Below are 17,932 nucleotides of genomic sequence, written 5' to 3' on the forward strand. Positions count from 1 at the left end.
AAATCCTGTTTAAAAATAATTGAAAAGTTTTGTGAATCAGTAAGTTAATTTTAATTTTTGCTGTTGGTTAGTGGTGTCGTTGGTGTCTAAATCATGATCTTGAAGTTAGCAGACATTTAAAAATTTTTGAATTTTTGTTTTTCAACATATTAATTGCAAAAAAATAAAATAAAAATATACACATGTAGAAAATTAAAAAAACTACAGGTGTAATTTTTTCAAATATTTTTTTTTATGGTTTAGCGTCTAAAAAAAAAATCCAAAAATTATTAGACGTCTGCTAACGTCAGTATCATGTCTAAATCTATGACTTAGAAGTTTTGCTAATCTTGAAAAATTAATATTGATATTTATTTATTTAAAGTTTTAGTGCTAATTAAAGTGATTAGTGTCAGTGTGAAAATTATTTAGTGATTTTAATTAATTTTTTTTTTTTTTATGATTTTAAGTGCGGGTTTTTAAATTCGAAATTTAAATAAGTCATATATTGGCATATTTTTTTAAATTTGAGATTCAAAAATTAGTAGACATCCGGCCATTTTTTAATTTTTTTTTTAACGACCCAATTACATATTGAAAAAATTACTCTAAAACATGGACGCTGAGTTTAAAAAATCTTTCGTGTTAATTTAAAAATTTTGAATATTAATTTTTAATTTTTTTTTTTTTGAATTTAAAAATTTTTAGTTGTCTGCTGCTTTCACTGTCATAAATTTAAAATTCATTAGCATTTTAAAAAATATATGTCGATATATTTATTTATATAGTTAGTATTTATAGTGAAAAGTGTCATAGTGTCAGTGTTTGAATAATTAGAGATTGTGATTAATATTTGAGCAACGTGAGTCTTGATTTTGAACAAGTTCCAAGCTGATAATCCATTCCTGAGTGAAATTGGCTGCTAAGGTGAGTCCGCTCATGTAATTACTGTTTATTATATTTTTTTTCTGTCATAATTTTTCAAAAATGGTTTTTTTTTTCTCAACATCCGAGATCAGTATCGAAATTTTTTTATTTCTAATGTAGGAATTTTTCAGTAAAATTTAGTAAATTCAAAAATTTTTGAAAACGTTCGTTTATTTGATAATTTTCTAAATTGATTAGGATAAAAATAATCTTCGGATACTCATAAAAAAATTGACATATTTTTTTATAGTGATATATGACAAGATAAGACTGACACTGCTTTTTTTTTATTACCCGACAGTTAATTGCCATAATTATCGTAAAAATATAATTACCGACTTGTTTTTTAATGGCAATTGAATCATTGTTGAAATGCCTGACATAAAATCTAATTATAGATAATATAGGAGAAATTAAATATCTATAAATCATTGAATTTTATTTCACAAAGAAAGAAATTTTTTTCAATAAATCGGAAAACTAAAAGAATTACAATTTGATTAGTGCATATAATTTTTTAAATATTTTGGGTCCTTGTAGTTACTTGAATTTTAAGATCATTCCTAACAATAAGTCGAATATTTTTTCTCAAATTCTCTGATTTAAAATTTGAAGATGAATTTTTTTATATTAATGTAATTAATCGCGGACTTTTGACATCAGAGGAGATCTAGGACGAGCATCACATAATCCAATAACATTTGGACTCGATTGAGGTCGACAAAATTTGGTACAGCATTCATCGGAATTCTCACACTAAATGAAAATAATGACAGCTGATATAACGGCACCGCGTTTAAATAACCGCGACATAATGACCATGATATAACGCGTGCCAAATGCCAAAAGGGCGTATAAAAATTATACGCCCTTTTGGCTTTAAAGAACCAAAAGGACGTACAATTTTTTTTTTGTGCCAATCGTTATGTAGACATGTTCTAAGTCTAAAAATGAAAAAAAAATTTCTAAAGCCAAAAGAGCGTATGTCTCAAACACTAGCTTTCCACCATACGCTCCGCATGGCGTTGAATATAAGAACGAATATTGAACTTTATTATCTCTAGCTTATAATCATTAATTATTTGGGAATTTCCTAGTTGATTAAAAATTAAAGTTGATGATTATTTTAATTACATTGGACTGTCCAAGATGATGAAAAATTAAAGTTACTACCATCGAAAATGTTGACTTTTTCAAAATTTTTTTTCATAAAAACCTTCTCCGGACAATTTTGAAGATTGTTTTTCGAAATTTTTAAAAGTCCTGATTTTTTTTTTATACGCTCTTTTGGCTTTAGACCGACAATTTCCTAAAGCCAAAAGGGCGTACATCTTAAGATACGTCCTTTTGGCGTTAGTAACTCAAAATTTTTTTTTTCTGCAGATCTTTACGTTTCGAGCGATTCTAAAAAGAATGGCAAAAAAAAATTTTTTTATACGCCCTTTTGGCATGGAACCTTATCTAACTGCTGTAATACGCCCTTTTGGCATTTGGCACGCGATAATGTTAATAATTAATGAAATATTTATTTTTAATGTTAACAGGGGTTATCAGATATTTTCGGCTGAGTTTTTTTTGGAAACAAAATCTCTAAATACAAAATACAGACCGCACATCGATGCACTACTGTCTAATCTAGCGAAGTGCGCTTAAATTGTTTGATAATATTCGTTTGTTTAAGAGAAAAACTCGGCCAAAGTTTCAATTTACTGCACAAGTACAACAAAGATGAGAAGTACGAACCCCTGTTACTAAAATAATAATGATACCGTAAAAATTAATTATTATTTACTTTAATTTATTCAATTATTGTTATTTGTTCGGTTATTTTGACACGAGTATTTTGAAGTCGGATATTCAATTTCGGAGCCGATATAACAGATAAGATTTCATAATTTAAACCAAAAAAATTATGAGAACTTTCAATAATTTTACTGCTGTTTTAGTAATACTTACAATCGTTCCAATTTCTGCGCAATTATCTATTACAGTCTTGCAGATATTGCGAATTAAATTCAATTCTAACGGTTGACAGAAATTTGAACAACATTCCTCGTTATCGTAACACTAAAAATATTTTTTTTTTTGTAATTTCAAAATCACGGAACTGTTTCGAAAAATTAGTTTTATTTATTTGAATTAACTTACATATGAGTTTTCCAACTTGCAAACTGTTATTATCTCTGACATCACACTCGACACAATCAATAATTTTATTGTAATAATTAGCAACATTTTTTGTAAGTTTTCTACTTACTTTATTTTCGTGACGAGTAATAGTAATTAGTCTAAATTAAGTAGACCTAACGGGACGATAGTTTGAATTCAATAATACTGTTTTATGAAACGCTTCTTATACTTATATCACAGCTTTATCAGTAAAAAATAATGTCGTTTAGTATTTATAGCTTATAATCATTGCTTATTTTTTATTTATCAGAATTTTTTATTATACCTGTACATATCTAGAAGTCGCTGTAGATTATTTTATTATGGGTCATATTAAAAAATTTTTCGAAATTTCTTGAACATTCCATAATTTTTTAAAGTGTGTTATTAAATTCTTAAACATTTTCTAATGTTCCTGAAGCTCCTGTAAGCGTAAAAAATATTCGTCAATTATTTGGAATTTTTACCAAAACTCTAGACTTTTCTAAAATCTTCCACGACGTTAGAGAATGATGTATCAGAGAATGTTGTAAAATAATCTGGGAACGTAAAATGAATCTGTTGTTTTTTTTTATTTTTCTGAAAATGTATGGAACATTCTAGAATAATCTTGTGTTTTTAAAAGTCCCAGAATATTTTCAGAACTTTTGTAAAGACCGGGAAAGTATTTTTTACTTTCATCATAGACCGACATGTCCTAATTTTCTATAGATTTTTTCTATGTTTCTTTGAGAAGCGACATTGCCAGTAATTGTCGCATGAAAACATTGACAAAAAAAAATAAGAATTAATGTAAATGACTGATTAATAATTTATTAAAAAATATTCAAAGTAAATTTAATCATGAGGCTAATGGCTCATTTTAATTGTTGTGATAAAATCTCACGATGAAAATAATGATAATAATTATATAGATAGGAAAAAGCTCTAGATAAAGTAGTGAAAAGTGCATGTTGTTAAGACGTCTGACAGTTGTCTTAAAATAAAGCTGCTAACGTTAAGTGCTTTTATTTGTCACCAGCTTGACTCTATATATATATATATAGAGAGGGGAAAGGCAGGACTGGGTGGGCAAAACGACCAGTCTAAAAATTTGATAAAAAAATATGTTTTTTTCCAAAACTATTTTTAAACGTAATTTAGAACTTTTATCATTATTTTTGTACAATTTTGAGTTTCCCACCATTTTTTTTAAATGTCTTTCAGGGACTCAATGTATTGTCAGCCATAAAAAAAACATATGGTGTCTTCTTTACTATATTAAAATTTTATATAAGTTGTTTGTCTTCAATAATTTATTTTTTTTCGGCATCTATTTACTAACAGCAAATCTCTTTCTTCACTTCGATTAAATGTAAAGAATTAAAAATCCCCAAAAATCCATTATTTTCTTAGCGGTCTCGTTTTAGCCCTTCCCTTACATATTCTTCTTATATTTTGAATTTATTTATTGCTATTAGTGCATATTTTGGTTTATCGCATTGAATGAAATTTTGTATATAATGACATTGATTGAAAACAACTTTGTCTGTCCTAAAGGGTTAAATATGTATTGATAAACGGAGTAGTTACTGTGTAGACACTGAATAATGCTCTTTTGCTTAAGTAACATCCAGTAGTATTACAACTACTGGTATATTAACTATAAGATTCTCAGCTACCTAATCGCCTAGGGCTATCCAGGGAGCACTAATGCAATCTATCTTGAAGTTGAGCCCAAGAGATGCCCACGGGACGTTCTCCTAGTGATCCATGGCTTAACTTTACCGTTAGTTTTCCAACAAGAACATTTGCTAAAGTACCAAGTAGTAGTTTGTACGCATAAGAGTAAGAGAAACAGAAAGTATAACATTTACATCACTAGTAATTTCGATTTCTCTCTCAAGTACATATTTGACACTTAACTTTTAAAACTTTTTTTACGTTTTATTTTGTAAGCCATTAGTCATTTGTTTCCGTTTCATTAGTTTCAATTTTCTAGTGGTGATAAAAAATAAATTACATCTAATGAAAGGAAATTTGTTGCAAGGATGTTGTCACTTTTAAACACTTTTTTTGTCCGTTTCGTAAGTCGTGGTCTAGTTTATTATGATTATTTTTTTTTATTGGTCGGTTGGTTTTTTATTTTATTTTAGCGTCTCGTGAGAAATGGAGAAAAGCAAATTACCGTAGTAGTAAACAAATATCGGCAGATTGACACACCTGGAGTTGATCGTAAAATCCTGGTTGAAGACGATAGAGTTTGGAATTGATATCCGTTGTCGGAAGCTCCTTAGATGGATTTTTCATTCCCTCGTAGTTATTTTTATACATTTGTAAATACGATTGCTATAAAAATGTCAATAATTCATGAATTTATTACCTTACAAATTTAAATATATATGTATATGTATATATTATATTTTTTATAAAATTTTGGGAAGTTTATTTTTACAAGTTAATTTAATAAAATAATCTATGAATTACTTATCATTAGAGAGTAGAAACTTGCAACACTAATGTAATTAATATGAATATTAAATTACTGATATTGAATTTTTAATTAAAAAAAAGTTTCTCCTTCCAAACTAAAACTTAGGTCGTACAGATTAGAGTTAGAAAAACAATAACATAAACGTTCTTTAAATTTAAAATTTAAATGTAAAAAAATCAGTGAGTGATTAAAAAATTATAGTAATTATTAATCAGGACATTTGATAATAAATCAGGATTTGAAACCAAATGAAGGATCAGGGGAATTTAATCTGGTTATCTAGATGATCAGGCTTAAATAATCTAGGTTCAGATTCAAATTGACTACACTGTAAAAACCCACAGGGGTTAGTCCAAGCGGTGTAGGTGTTAAAATTGGCGGTGTTGAATTTAAACCCCAAAAGCGGTGAGAAAATAACGCCGCCGCCGGTGTAAATAGTCTTTACAGGTGTTGAAAAAAATTTTCCGGTGTTAAAATATTTTTTGCGTTTTAAAAGCTTCCCAAAGCTAATACTCTGAGCGGCCGCAGTTTACCCTGCTTTTACACCGGTTAAACACCGTCGAATTACGCCTCCTACACCGGTGTAATTTCATTTTAACACCGGGCGGAGTTAAAATGAGTCCATTTTTAACACCGCTCTTTTTACAGTGTATAATTAAGCAGAGACGAGTTTGATTTGGTCATCAGGTTTAGATTATTTAGGATTAGGTGCAGGGTCCTGATAAACAGGTTCAAATACTCTAAATAAATTTCGGTTTTTTTTTCTTTATTTTGGTTATTTATTTGAAGTCAGGCTTACAATATTCAGGTTTTTAGTCGCATTGCCAATGGCTTGCTTATCAATACGATCACACTGAATAGTATATTACACTACAAGGGAAGAAAGTTGAAATTCCTGCCCTGTGTGATATGATGCCCGAGGCGAAGCCGAGGGCATCATGACACACAGGGCAGGGCTTTTAACTATCTTCCCGTGTGGTGTATACGATTTTTCTTTATACCTGGTCGAAAGTACGTTTATTAATTACATTTTTGAATACTATAAACAACACAACCACGTTCTGCCTTCAGCTGACAGGTCGGCCATGTTTTTTTTATTTGCTCCCTATTGACGCGCCTCTTTCGGACATACATAAAACTTTAATTTTTTTCCGTCTCCCTTTTTTTTTTTGTTGCGTTTTTGATGCCTGCCCCGCGACATTTGAAAGCACGAGCGAAGCGAGTGCGTCTGGTCGGCGGGGGCAGGCATCAAAAACAAAACAAAAAAAAAGACATAATTATACTTATAAAAAATAAAAATAAAAAATAATTATTTTTTTTCGAAAGAAATAAATTTATGCCTATGAACAAGATTTTTTTCCTGCCAATAAATAATATATAAATGAATACATAATCTTTCAATAATTAACCTCGCCTCTGCATCAAAATCTTTTATCACCTCATCCTCGTCCATAGAGTCATCAGATGATACTTTTTCAGTCATTTTATTATTGCAAGTACACTGTTTACTTAAAATATCACAAACAACGAGACACGAAAACACTGACGTACATATAAATAAAGCAACGATCTATGATGTTATCGTCAAAAATTTTATTGATAAAGTGGTAGACGTTCAGTAGATGGCAGCAGCCGGCTGTTTCCGTAGGCACGAAAAAATTTTTTGCTCCCGGCGATGTAAGTGGGGCGCGTGTAACTCCACTAGGAGAGGGAAATGAGACTTTAGGCCTTAAAATTAGGGAGGGAAGTGCGTACTTTCGACTAAGGGATAAAGAAAAATAAATTTCTAGGATGCAGGCTGCGAATTTCGACTGAAAATAACTATCTGATTATTGATATGCTGCACACAAACTTTTATACCAGGACTTATTTGAGTAGGATACATGGTATATTTTTCAGTATCAGGCCTGACTTTCTGTATAGAAGTGAAGCGATATGAGGCGCGATAAAAGAAATTATCTGGAACATTATTCTGTGAAACGTACAGTAAATTGTTTCTGTAATAGATCTCTACTACTTTGTGTAATTTTAAATCTGATCTTTCAAAACACAAACTATGTTGGTCGTCCGTTGAGTATAGATCAGATTCTTGATTGTTATTATCTGATTGTTGCGATTCATCTGTGTCGCCTGTAGGTTTTTTGCCTTGATATATGTAGATATACCCATTTTCATGATAAATATTTACCAATTTTGATGATTTTATAATCGATGGATCGAATTTGATGGTCTTATCATCAGGAAAACGTGTTTGAAGGTCTTCGTTGCTTGCACTCGCAAAAGTCGCCGTAACTTTATTGTGCAATTGAGTTATTACTAATGTATTATGTCTGTAGTAAATTTTTACTTCGCGGTTTCGTGCAAACTGGGAAGATCCGACAGACACTTGGTATCTATCGTCCGTTATTTCTTTGTGGTACAGTGTTGATGGTTGATTTTGATTATATTTAGGACTAATAGGTATCTGAATGTCCAGTGTTGATGGATTTTCAATCTGAACAGGTTCATTGTACATGCATGAGAAATCTTCATTTCTGTAATTCAAGATAATAAATGGCTTTAAATTATCTGTAAACTATCTCATAAATTGATGTAGATAATTATTTTGGTACCTAAGGTTGCTACGAAATGATTCTATTGAACATTGTGACCACAATTCATGTTCCGGTGCCTCTGAAGGCCACATTATGGAATGAGAAGAACAAGGCCATTCTTTATCGTGATTTGCACCAAATCTATAAATGCGATTTGTAAAAATAATCAATATTTTGGGTGTATGAAATGATACGAGTTTTTGATTTTAGTGATTGTTCGGTTCAAATAGAGTTTTTTAGAGATAATGGTAATAAAACTTACACGTGACCTAATTCATGAACAGCAGTTAGGATACCTTCTAAATTATAACGATCATAAACAGTTCCTCCCAGTGGTTTACCGAAATTTGAACCATAACAAGCACTTGACATTGGTGCCATTCCAATCGCAACACCTTCGGTCACCAAGCCATCACGATAACTTATTAATTTAATAATATGTAATTAATAGACCAATTTATGTACCTAGGAGTTTAAATTTTGAATTGACATATTTTTTAAAAATACTTACGGTGTCATATAAATATAGGTGTCGTAGCTATTGAACGGAATTATTTCTCGAGCACTTCTGAGCCATTCAGGCATATGATCCAGTGATGAATTGTATGGAATTAGATTATTTGTCCCCCAATAGGATGGAGATCCAAAAGGAAAGACATTTTCATCCTGTATTTTTCAAATAGAATGTCTTATTAATACATATATCCATAAATTGTAAAGGAAAGGAAATTATATTTTACCGATTCAATAATAATAATAATAATAACACAAATTTAAAAATTGTCTTAATAGCAACCGAGAACTTCTAGAGCTCGAAAATAGCGAAAAGTTTTGGGGCTGGCCCGCAGGTTCAACCGATTTACAGATTTTTTTTTTATCCCGGTGACATTTATTCTTATCGTTTCGTTTTGAATTTTGAATGCATTTGCAATTAATATTTCACAATTAAAAAAATAAAATAATTTTTGTTATACTATACCTTAGCTACAACAACTCCAGCAATAGATAATTTGTACCGAGGATTTCGTAATTGATGATAGTATAAATCAACTGCGTTCCAAAATTGCAATATATACATCATCAAATTATCTTTCAAAAGGTTATAATATTGATAATCGACGCATACCAATACTTCAGGATAAATTGTCTCAGGGATTTCTGAACTTGATCTAGCAACGTACCGAAGATTTAATCCAACTCCCAAAACTGATGAATAAAATTATTATTATTAGTAGTATTGTTATTTAATAATTTATTTGAAATTTATTCTTTATATAACAATACTAACTATCGACGTTTGAATTAGGAACGGTTCTAGCTATGTAATAATCTTTATTGTTAGCAGTTGTCCGATCGACCACTAAATTCTCAGTGCCGATAAATGCAGTCTAGATGATGTATAAAATATTTATTAATTGTTCTATACACTATTAAATAATTAATAACATAGAATGATAAAAATTTTACTTTAATTGTTGTCTCTTTAGTTATAGGATCCATTGCTAATGCAACTACCGCTTTTTTTTCTTCGTCTATGAAATGCATTGCGAGAAGGGCTTCGGTGAAAATCTAGGCAGTAAATTATATTTAGGTATTTTTTGCATATGCGTTACTACAAAAAAAAATATTTATACATACATTGTCTTTTTTTTCAACATTGTTTCTACCATTCCTGTCCGATGATACATAATATACTGGAGTTTTTGGGGTAACCAGAATACCGTTCGATGCCTTTAGATGGAAAACTTCCATCTTGCCATTAAGTTCAATCCCTATATTGAGATCGAACACCTCAGCCGATCGTTTTTGCCTTTTTAAAAATTTTACTTCGACAATTTGACATTTTCTTCCTGCAACATAAATTTTTATGTTATAGGGTAGAAGTACGATTTGTGGCCACTACTTCATTTTTGAGGATTTATAAATTTATTTTAATTAATAAAAAAGTATAAAATCAAATTTTCATTGTAACAGTGTAACGAAAGTATCTGTGTACACATTTGAAAAATTAATTAAATCTTTGTGTTTTTTGGAAATTATTCTATATGAATTTTCAGTGTCAAAAATTGGCTCTGACCTGACCAAAAACGGTATTTCTACCTTATATATACGTAAAAATCTGAAAATTTTTTTTTTATAGGTCGATAATATTGTCGTAGCTTTTTATAGACTTGAACTTTTTTTTATTCCCGTATAATCATCTGTGGAGAAATGAAATTTACCCGAAAAACGATTATTTTTTTTATAGGGAAGGGAGGGGTGAAACGGGGTACTTATAGAAATATCAAGTTTTCGAGGACTGAAATACACTAAGCATTTTTTTTTTAATGATCTTCAAAGTAAATGGGAAAAATTTTCAATCACCGTTAAGAAAAAAAAAATCATTTTTGCGGGCGAAATAGAGTACCCCCTAAAAAACGTAAAAAAAAATTTCTGGATTTTAAATGAATTTGATTAAATTAAATTTTTTTGTAGGAAATTTACATGGAAAAAAATTATATTTTACATGATTTTTGGATACAAAGAAAGAAAAAAAAATTTTTAATAATTTTTATCATAAAACAAAAGTCATTAATATTTTTTAACTGATAATTAATTTTTAAAAAAGTTTAACAAAAAAAATTCAAAATAATGCTCAATTATTACCAGTAATTTATTAATAATTACCTTGACAGCCAGGGTGTTGATTTATGACATCGAGATGTTCTTGAGTCTCCAACTATTCATTAATTTAGTGTATTAATTGCAATATTTTATTTGTTTATTTATTTATAGTACTCACCGAATTCGAAAGAACAAAAAACGCGGTACTCAACAATATCCATGATATTATTACTTTGATATTCGAGTTAGCTAATTGAAAAAAAATAATAATTTATTAATTTTATTGGCTCGTCTCAAAACGCGATAAAATATATTTAACAAGTTATAGATCTAATAAATATAGTGTATAAAAAGAATATATTTACTCATATTTAATTAAAATGAATTCTTTCGAATTCTACGTCGATGTGCTCGCCAATCTTCCAATACAACGTTTGTGATTGAAGAAAATCATACGCGCTTTATATATCTATTGTACTAATGATCTAAAAAATGCAGTTATTCATTAAGACACAGGCTGATATTAATAATTTATTGACACGAACAAAGAAAATATTAATAGAATTAAAATGGTAATCGATAAGGTGGGTTTTTTCGGCCATTAATTTAATCACTACTTACAAATTATAGATTACATTTTACAAGGACAAGAAAAAATTCGATAGATATGAATTAACTTCTTTAAGTGATTTGAAATAATTTATGTTTAAAAAATTTTTTTGGAACTTAGTATGTAAATCTGAGCTTTGAATCTTGAACAAAAAAGTCCTGGAAGGTAAAAGTGAAGGAAACAAAATTTACTAATTACATGCATATGTATAATACTTAACATTTTTGATCAGGATTTATTTGCTTGAGACATTTTGCTTGGAAAGCGAAAAAAATATTTTATTTCGCTATTTAGTTAGTAGTAGATGACAAAAACTTTGGGAAAAAACGTTTTTTAATTCCGCAATTGTTTTTAGTCGTACTTTATCTATTTCGATAATGGATTAAAAAATGATATTGTTAATTCAAGGTAATAATGATAATAATACCGAAAAAATAGTAATAATACTTAATACCAGACAATGTGATACTTGATAACTATTACCATATTGCAATAGAGAATGATTATTATATTGTATGTGATAATCATTACCATGCTTATATGTAAACCATTCTTTTAATTTGTATTAATATTTATTATTGCCGATAATAATATTTACCATCTATATAGTAATATTTCTTACATCTGAAAAATTTATAAATTTTGAACTTCCCGTTAAGAAAATTGAAAATTTTAAAAAATTCGAGAAGTAATTGTTCTCACCCCGATTTTCGAGAATCGAATTTTCATCAGATGTCAACGTTTTGAGGTCCTAGGAAGCTATTCTGACTATTTTCAGGATGATGTCCGATTACCTGTATGGATGTGTGTGGGTGTGTGTGTATATATGGATGTAAACTCTCCATATCTTTTTAATTAATTGACCTTTTGCGATGGTTCAGGTGGCAATCAAAAGAGTTTGTTGGCCGTTAACTTTCCTTAAAATTATAGATCGATCGATAAGGTAGACTCTAAAATATTAAAGAAGTACAAAAAAAAATTTTTTTGATTTTTAGTTTTTTTTAAACTGTTCAGAAACAGATCAATCGATCGATTTCAAATTCTATTCAGCTTTGGAACACAATAAAGCACGTCGATTGCCACCTCAACCATCTTAATCGGTCAATTCGTTCGAGAGATATCGTGGGAGAAAGAAATTCTGTAAGACGGTTTTTTTCGAAAACAATGGCACACAAAAATAGTTTCGAGCTCGAAGAGTTTGGAAGTGTATTCACAACAAGGTTTTCGAGCTCCTTGAGCTCGATAACAGTGGGAAGTTTTGGAGTTGGCTCGAAGGGTCAACCGATAGACCGATTTTTTTATAGAGTTTTCATGAGTTCATGAATTACTTATCATTAAAGTGTAAATACTTGCCATAATAATGTAATAAATATCAATGTGGAAGTACTGATAATAAGTTTTTAACTAAAAATAATTTTTTCCTACCAAACTAATACTTATAGATCTTATAGATCAGGGTTAGAAATAATTATATTAATGATTTTTAAATTTAATATTTAGATGTAGAAAACATCAAAATTAGTGATTGAAAAATTATACTAATTAATAATCAGGACATTTGATAATACATCAGAATTTAAAACCAAATGAAGGATCAGGGAGATTTAATCTGGTTTTCTATATTATCAGGTTTAAATGATCTAGATTCAAATTGACTATAATTAAGTAGAGCCGAGTTTGATTTGGTCGTCAGGTTTAGATTATTTAGGATTAGGTGCAGGTTCTTGATAAACAGGTTCAAATAATTTAAACACATTTCAGTTTTTCGTTCTTTATTTTGTTTATTTATTAGAAGTCAGACTTACAATATTCAGATTTTTAATCGCATTGCCAATGGCTTGCTTATCAATACGGTTGCACTAAAAATAAATTTCTAAAATACAGGCTGCATATTTCGACCTTGAATAAATATCAGACCATTGGCATGCGATATACAAACTATCATACTAGGACTTATCAGAGTAGGAAAGATGGTAATTGATTGAGTATCAAGTACGGTTTGCTGGATATACGGATAACCATATGAGGGGTTCAAAAAGGGATTATTTGGAACATTACTCTGTGAAACGTATAGGACATTGTTTCTATAATAGATCTTTACTACTTTGTGTAATTTAAAATGTGATCTTTGAAAACATAATGGAAGTTGGTCGCTCGTTGAGTATAGATCAGGTCCTTGATTGTTATTATTTGATTGTTGAGATTCACTTGTGTTCCCTGTAGGTTTATTGCCTTGATATATGTAGATATACCTATTTTCATGATAAATGTTTACTACTTTTGATGGGTTCATTAGCGATGAATCGAATTTGATGATCTTATCATCAGGAAAACGTCCTTGAAGGTCTCCTCTGCTTGCATTCGGATCAGTCCACGACGGCGTAACTTTGTTGTGCAATTGAGTTATTACTAATGTCTTATTCATGTAGTAAACCATTATTTCGCGGTTCGGTAAAAACTGGGCAAAACTGACAGTTAGTTGGTATTTATCATCACTTATTTCGTGGTGGAATAGTGTTGGTGGTCCATAATAATAATAGTAAGGGTCAACAACATGCATCCGAAAGTAAATTGTTGATGGATTTTCCGCCGGAAAAGGTTTATTGTACATGCATGTAAAATTTCGATTTCTGTAATTCAAGATAATAAATGGCTTTAAATTATCTGTAAACTATTTCATAAATTGATGGAGATAATTATTTTGGTACCTAAGGTTGCTGCGAAATGATTCTATTGAACATTTCGACCACAATTCACGTTCCGGTTCGGATATAGGCCACATTATGGAATGAACAGAAGCACAAGATCCACTTTCATCGTGATTTGCACCAAATCTATAAATGCGATTTGTAAAAATAATCGATATTTTGGATGTATGAAATGATACGAGTTTTTGATTTTAGTGATTGTTGGGTTTAAATAGAGTTTTTTAGAGATAATGGTAATAAAAACTTACATGTGACCTAATTCATGAACAGCAGTTAGGATTCTTTCTAGATTATAAGGATCAGAAACAATCCCTCCTTTGGAAATACTTTCAGTTACACCATCGCAAGCACTTGATACATATGATATTCCAAGCGTAGTAGCTTGAGTCACCAAGCCATCACGATAACTTATTGTTTCAATAATATGTAATTAATCGATCAATTTATATAACTAGGATTTTTAATTTTGAATTGATATATTTTTTTAAAATACTTACGGTGTCATATAAATATGAGTGTCGTAGCTACTAAACGGAATTACTTTCGTAGCATTTTTGAGCCATTCAGTCGTATAATCCATTGATGAATTATATGGAATTCGATTTTTTGTCCCCCAAGTGGATGGAGATCCAAGAGGAAAGACATTTTCATCCTGTATTTTTCAAGTAGAATATGTTTATTAATACATATAGGGGAATAGGGGACGGGGGGAGGCAAAACGGGGTATCCAAAAATTTTATATTTTAAATGGTTTTTAAACATTCCAAAATAATTTTTGTAAATGACATAAATGAGCGTTGTTTTGAATTTTTTTCAAAAATCAATTTCAGTTTCAAAATATTACTGACTTTTGTTTTATGGAGAAAACTACTCAAAGTTTATTTTTCTTCTTTTGTATCCAATAATCATGTAAAATATAATTTTTCTTCAAGTAAATTACTTACAAAAAAAATTTAATTTAATCAAATTCATTTAAAATCAAGAAATTTTTTTTTTACTTTTTTTAGGGGGTACCCCATTTTGCCCGCAAAAAAAAAAATTTGTATTTTTACGATAACTGAAAATTTTTTCTATTTACTTCGAATATCATTAAAAAAAATAAGATTTAGTGTATTTAAGTCCTCAAAAACTTGGTATTTCCTTAAATACCCTTTTTGCCCCCCCCTCCCCTATACATAAATTGTAAAGGAAAAAAAATTGTATTTTACCGATTCGATAATAATAATAATAACATAAATTTAAAAATTGTCTTAATTGCCCGCAGGGTCAACCGATTTACAGACTTTTTTTTATCCCGGTGATATTTATTCTTATCGTTTCGTTTTGAATTTTGAATGCATTTGCAATTAATATTTCATAATTAAAAAAGTAAAATAATTTTCATTATACTATACCTTAGCTACAACAACTCCAGCGATAGATAATTTGTACTGAGGATTTCGTAATGGACGATAATATAAATCAACTGCGTTCCAAAATTGCAATATATATCCCATCAATTGATCCTTAAAATATTTATAATATTGATAATCGACGATTACCAATACTTCAGGATAGATTGTCTCAGGGATTTCTGAACTTGAATTAGCAACGTGCCGAAGATTTAATCCAACTCCCAAAACTGATGAATAAAATTATTATTATTATTAGTATTGTTATTTAATAATTTATTTGAAATTTATTCTTCAAATAACAATACTAACTGTCGACGTTTGAATTGGGAACGGTTCTAGCTATATGATAACTTTTATTGTTAGCAGTTGTGTGATCGACCACTAGATTCTCAGTTCCGATAAATACCGTCTAGATGATGTATAAAATATTTAGTAATTGTGTCATACACTATCAAATAATTAATAATATAGAATGATGAAAATTTTACTTTAATTGTTTGCACTTGAGTTATAGGATCCACTGTTACTGCGGCTGCCGCTTTTTTTTCTTCGTCTATGAAATGCATTCCGCGAAGGTCTAGGTTGAAAATCTATGCAGTAAATTATGTTCAAGTATTTTTTGCATATGTGTTACTATAAAAAAAAAATATTCATACATACATTGACTCTTTTTTCAATAGTGTTTCGACCTTTTTTGTCCGATGTTACATAATATACTGGAGTTTTTGAGTCGACCATAATACCGTTCGATGCCTTTAGATGTAAAATTATCGACTTGCCACCAATTATATATTCAACATTGAAATTGATCATCTCGGCCGATCGTTTGTGCCTTTTCAAATATCTTACTTCGGCGATTTGACATTTTCGTTCTGCAGCATAAATTTTGATAAGTTATTGGGTAGAAGTACCATTTGTGGCCACTACTTCATTTTTGAGGATTTAACATTTTATTTTAATTAATAAAAAAGTATAAAATAAAATTTTTATTGTAACAGTGTAACGAAAATATCTGTGTACACATTTCAAAAACTAATTAAGTCATTATGTTTTTTGGAAATTGTTCTATTTGAATTTTTAGTGTCAAAAATTGGCTCTGACCCAACCAAAAACGGTATTTCTACCTTAAATATAACGGAAAGATTGAAACCCGACTGCGGTTACTGTCTGCACCCGACTCAGTACGATGCTGAAAGAAAATGCTCGATTGTGGTGCAGCACCACAGTGATTACTGTGCAAGACCTGACTGAATCGTGTGCGCATATCACTCAGTCAGGTTCCGCACAGCCCACACGGAAAAATTATATATCCGTATATATTCGGGCAAATCTGAATATATGCCGCATGTATTCAGATTTGCCCGAATATATACGGATATATAATTTTTCCGTGTGGGAGTAATCAGTGTGGTGCTACACCACAATCGAGCATTTTTTTTATTACCGTATGAGTAGTCATCTATAGAAAAATGAAATTTACCCGAAAAATCATTATACTATATATATAAATAAATAAAAGATTAAGATCTACTCTTGGTCTCTTTTATACGAATGATTGACTATTTTTTTGATGTTTTATTTGATTACTACACAAAGAGAAATTTATGGTAACCGTTCCTAGTACGTTTATGAAATATCATCCCATACCATAATGGTAATGATTACTTGGAATGATGGTATATAGACCCATACTTTCTGGGAAAAATTTTCATATGAGAACAATGCCCATCATTATGGTAAAAGTTCCCATATCGCATGTGAAAGAATTATGGTGATGATTACCCTAATGTGATGGTAATAGTTACCATAATGTTACAGTAATGGTTCCTTACCTTGACAGCCAGGGTGCTGATTTATGACATCGAGATGTTCTTCAGTCTCCAACTATTTATTAATTGAGTGTATTAATTTCAATGTTTTATTTATTTATTTATTTATAGTACTCACCGAATTCGAAAGAGCAAAAAACGCGGTACTCAATAATATCCACGATATTATTACTTTGATATTCGAATTATCTAATTGAAAAAAAATAATTATTTATTAATTTTATTGGCGCGTCTCAAAAAGCAATAAAACATATTTAACAAATTATATATCTAATAAATATAGTGTATAAAAAAAATATATTTACTCATATTTGATGAAATCAATTCTTTCGAATTTTACGTCGATGTGTTCACCAATCTTCCAATACAACGTTTGTAATTGAAGAAAATCATACGCGCTTTATATATCTATTGCACTAATGATCTAAAAATACATTTTTTACACACAAAGAAAATAGTAATAGAACCAAAATGGTATTTGATATAGTGGGTTTTTTCGGCTATTAATTTAATCACTACTTATGAATTAATTACTTAATGAACTTAATGGTACGATTTAACTTCTTTAAGTAATTTGAAATAATTCATGTTTAAAAAATTTTTTTGGAACCCAGCATGTGAATCTGAGCTTTGAATCTTAAACAA

At 29.6% G+C, this 17,932-nt stretch overlaps 2 long non-coding RNA genes across 2 annotated transcripts; both read right to left on the bottom strand.

Moving 5' to 3' along the window:
• Positions 1 to 1,112: 1,112 nt before the first annotated feature.
• Positions 1,113 to 3,491, bottom strand: LOC130672889 (uncharacterized). The gene is made up of 4 exons (XR_008990788.1): positions 3,362 to 3,491; positions 3,055 to 3,276; positions 2,863 to 2,973; positions 1,113 to 1,662 (listed from the first exon to the last, which is right to left on the bottom strand). It is a non-coding gene; the product is annotated as an uncharacterized LOC130672889 (long non-coding RNA).
• A 6,315-nt stretch (positions 3,492 to 9,806) lies between these two features.
• On the bottom strand, positions 9,807 to 17,481 carry LOC130672887 (uncharacterized). The gene is made up of 3 exons (XR_008990785.1): positions 17,406 to 17,481; positions 17,291 to 17,342; positions 9,807 to 9,992 (listed from the first exon to the last, which is right to left on the bottom strand). It is a non-coding gene; the product is annotated as an uncharacterized LOC130672887 (long non-coding RNA).
• Between the last annotated feature and the right edge of the window lie 451 nt (positions 17,482 to 17,932).

This window comes from Microplitis mediator, chromosome 8 (genome assembly GCF_029852145.1).
Source record: "Microplitis mediator isolate UGA2020A chromosome 8, iyMicMedi2.1, whole genome shotgun sequence".
Classification (NCBI taxonomy): domain Eukaryota; kingdom Metazoa; phylum Arthropoda; class Insecta; order Hymenoptera; family Braconidae; genus Microplitis; species Microplitis mediator.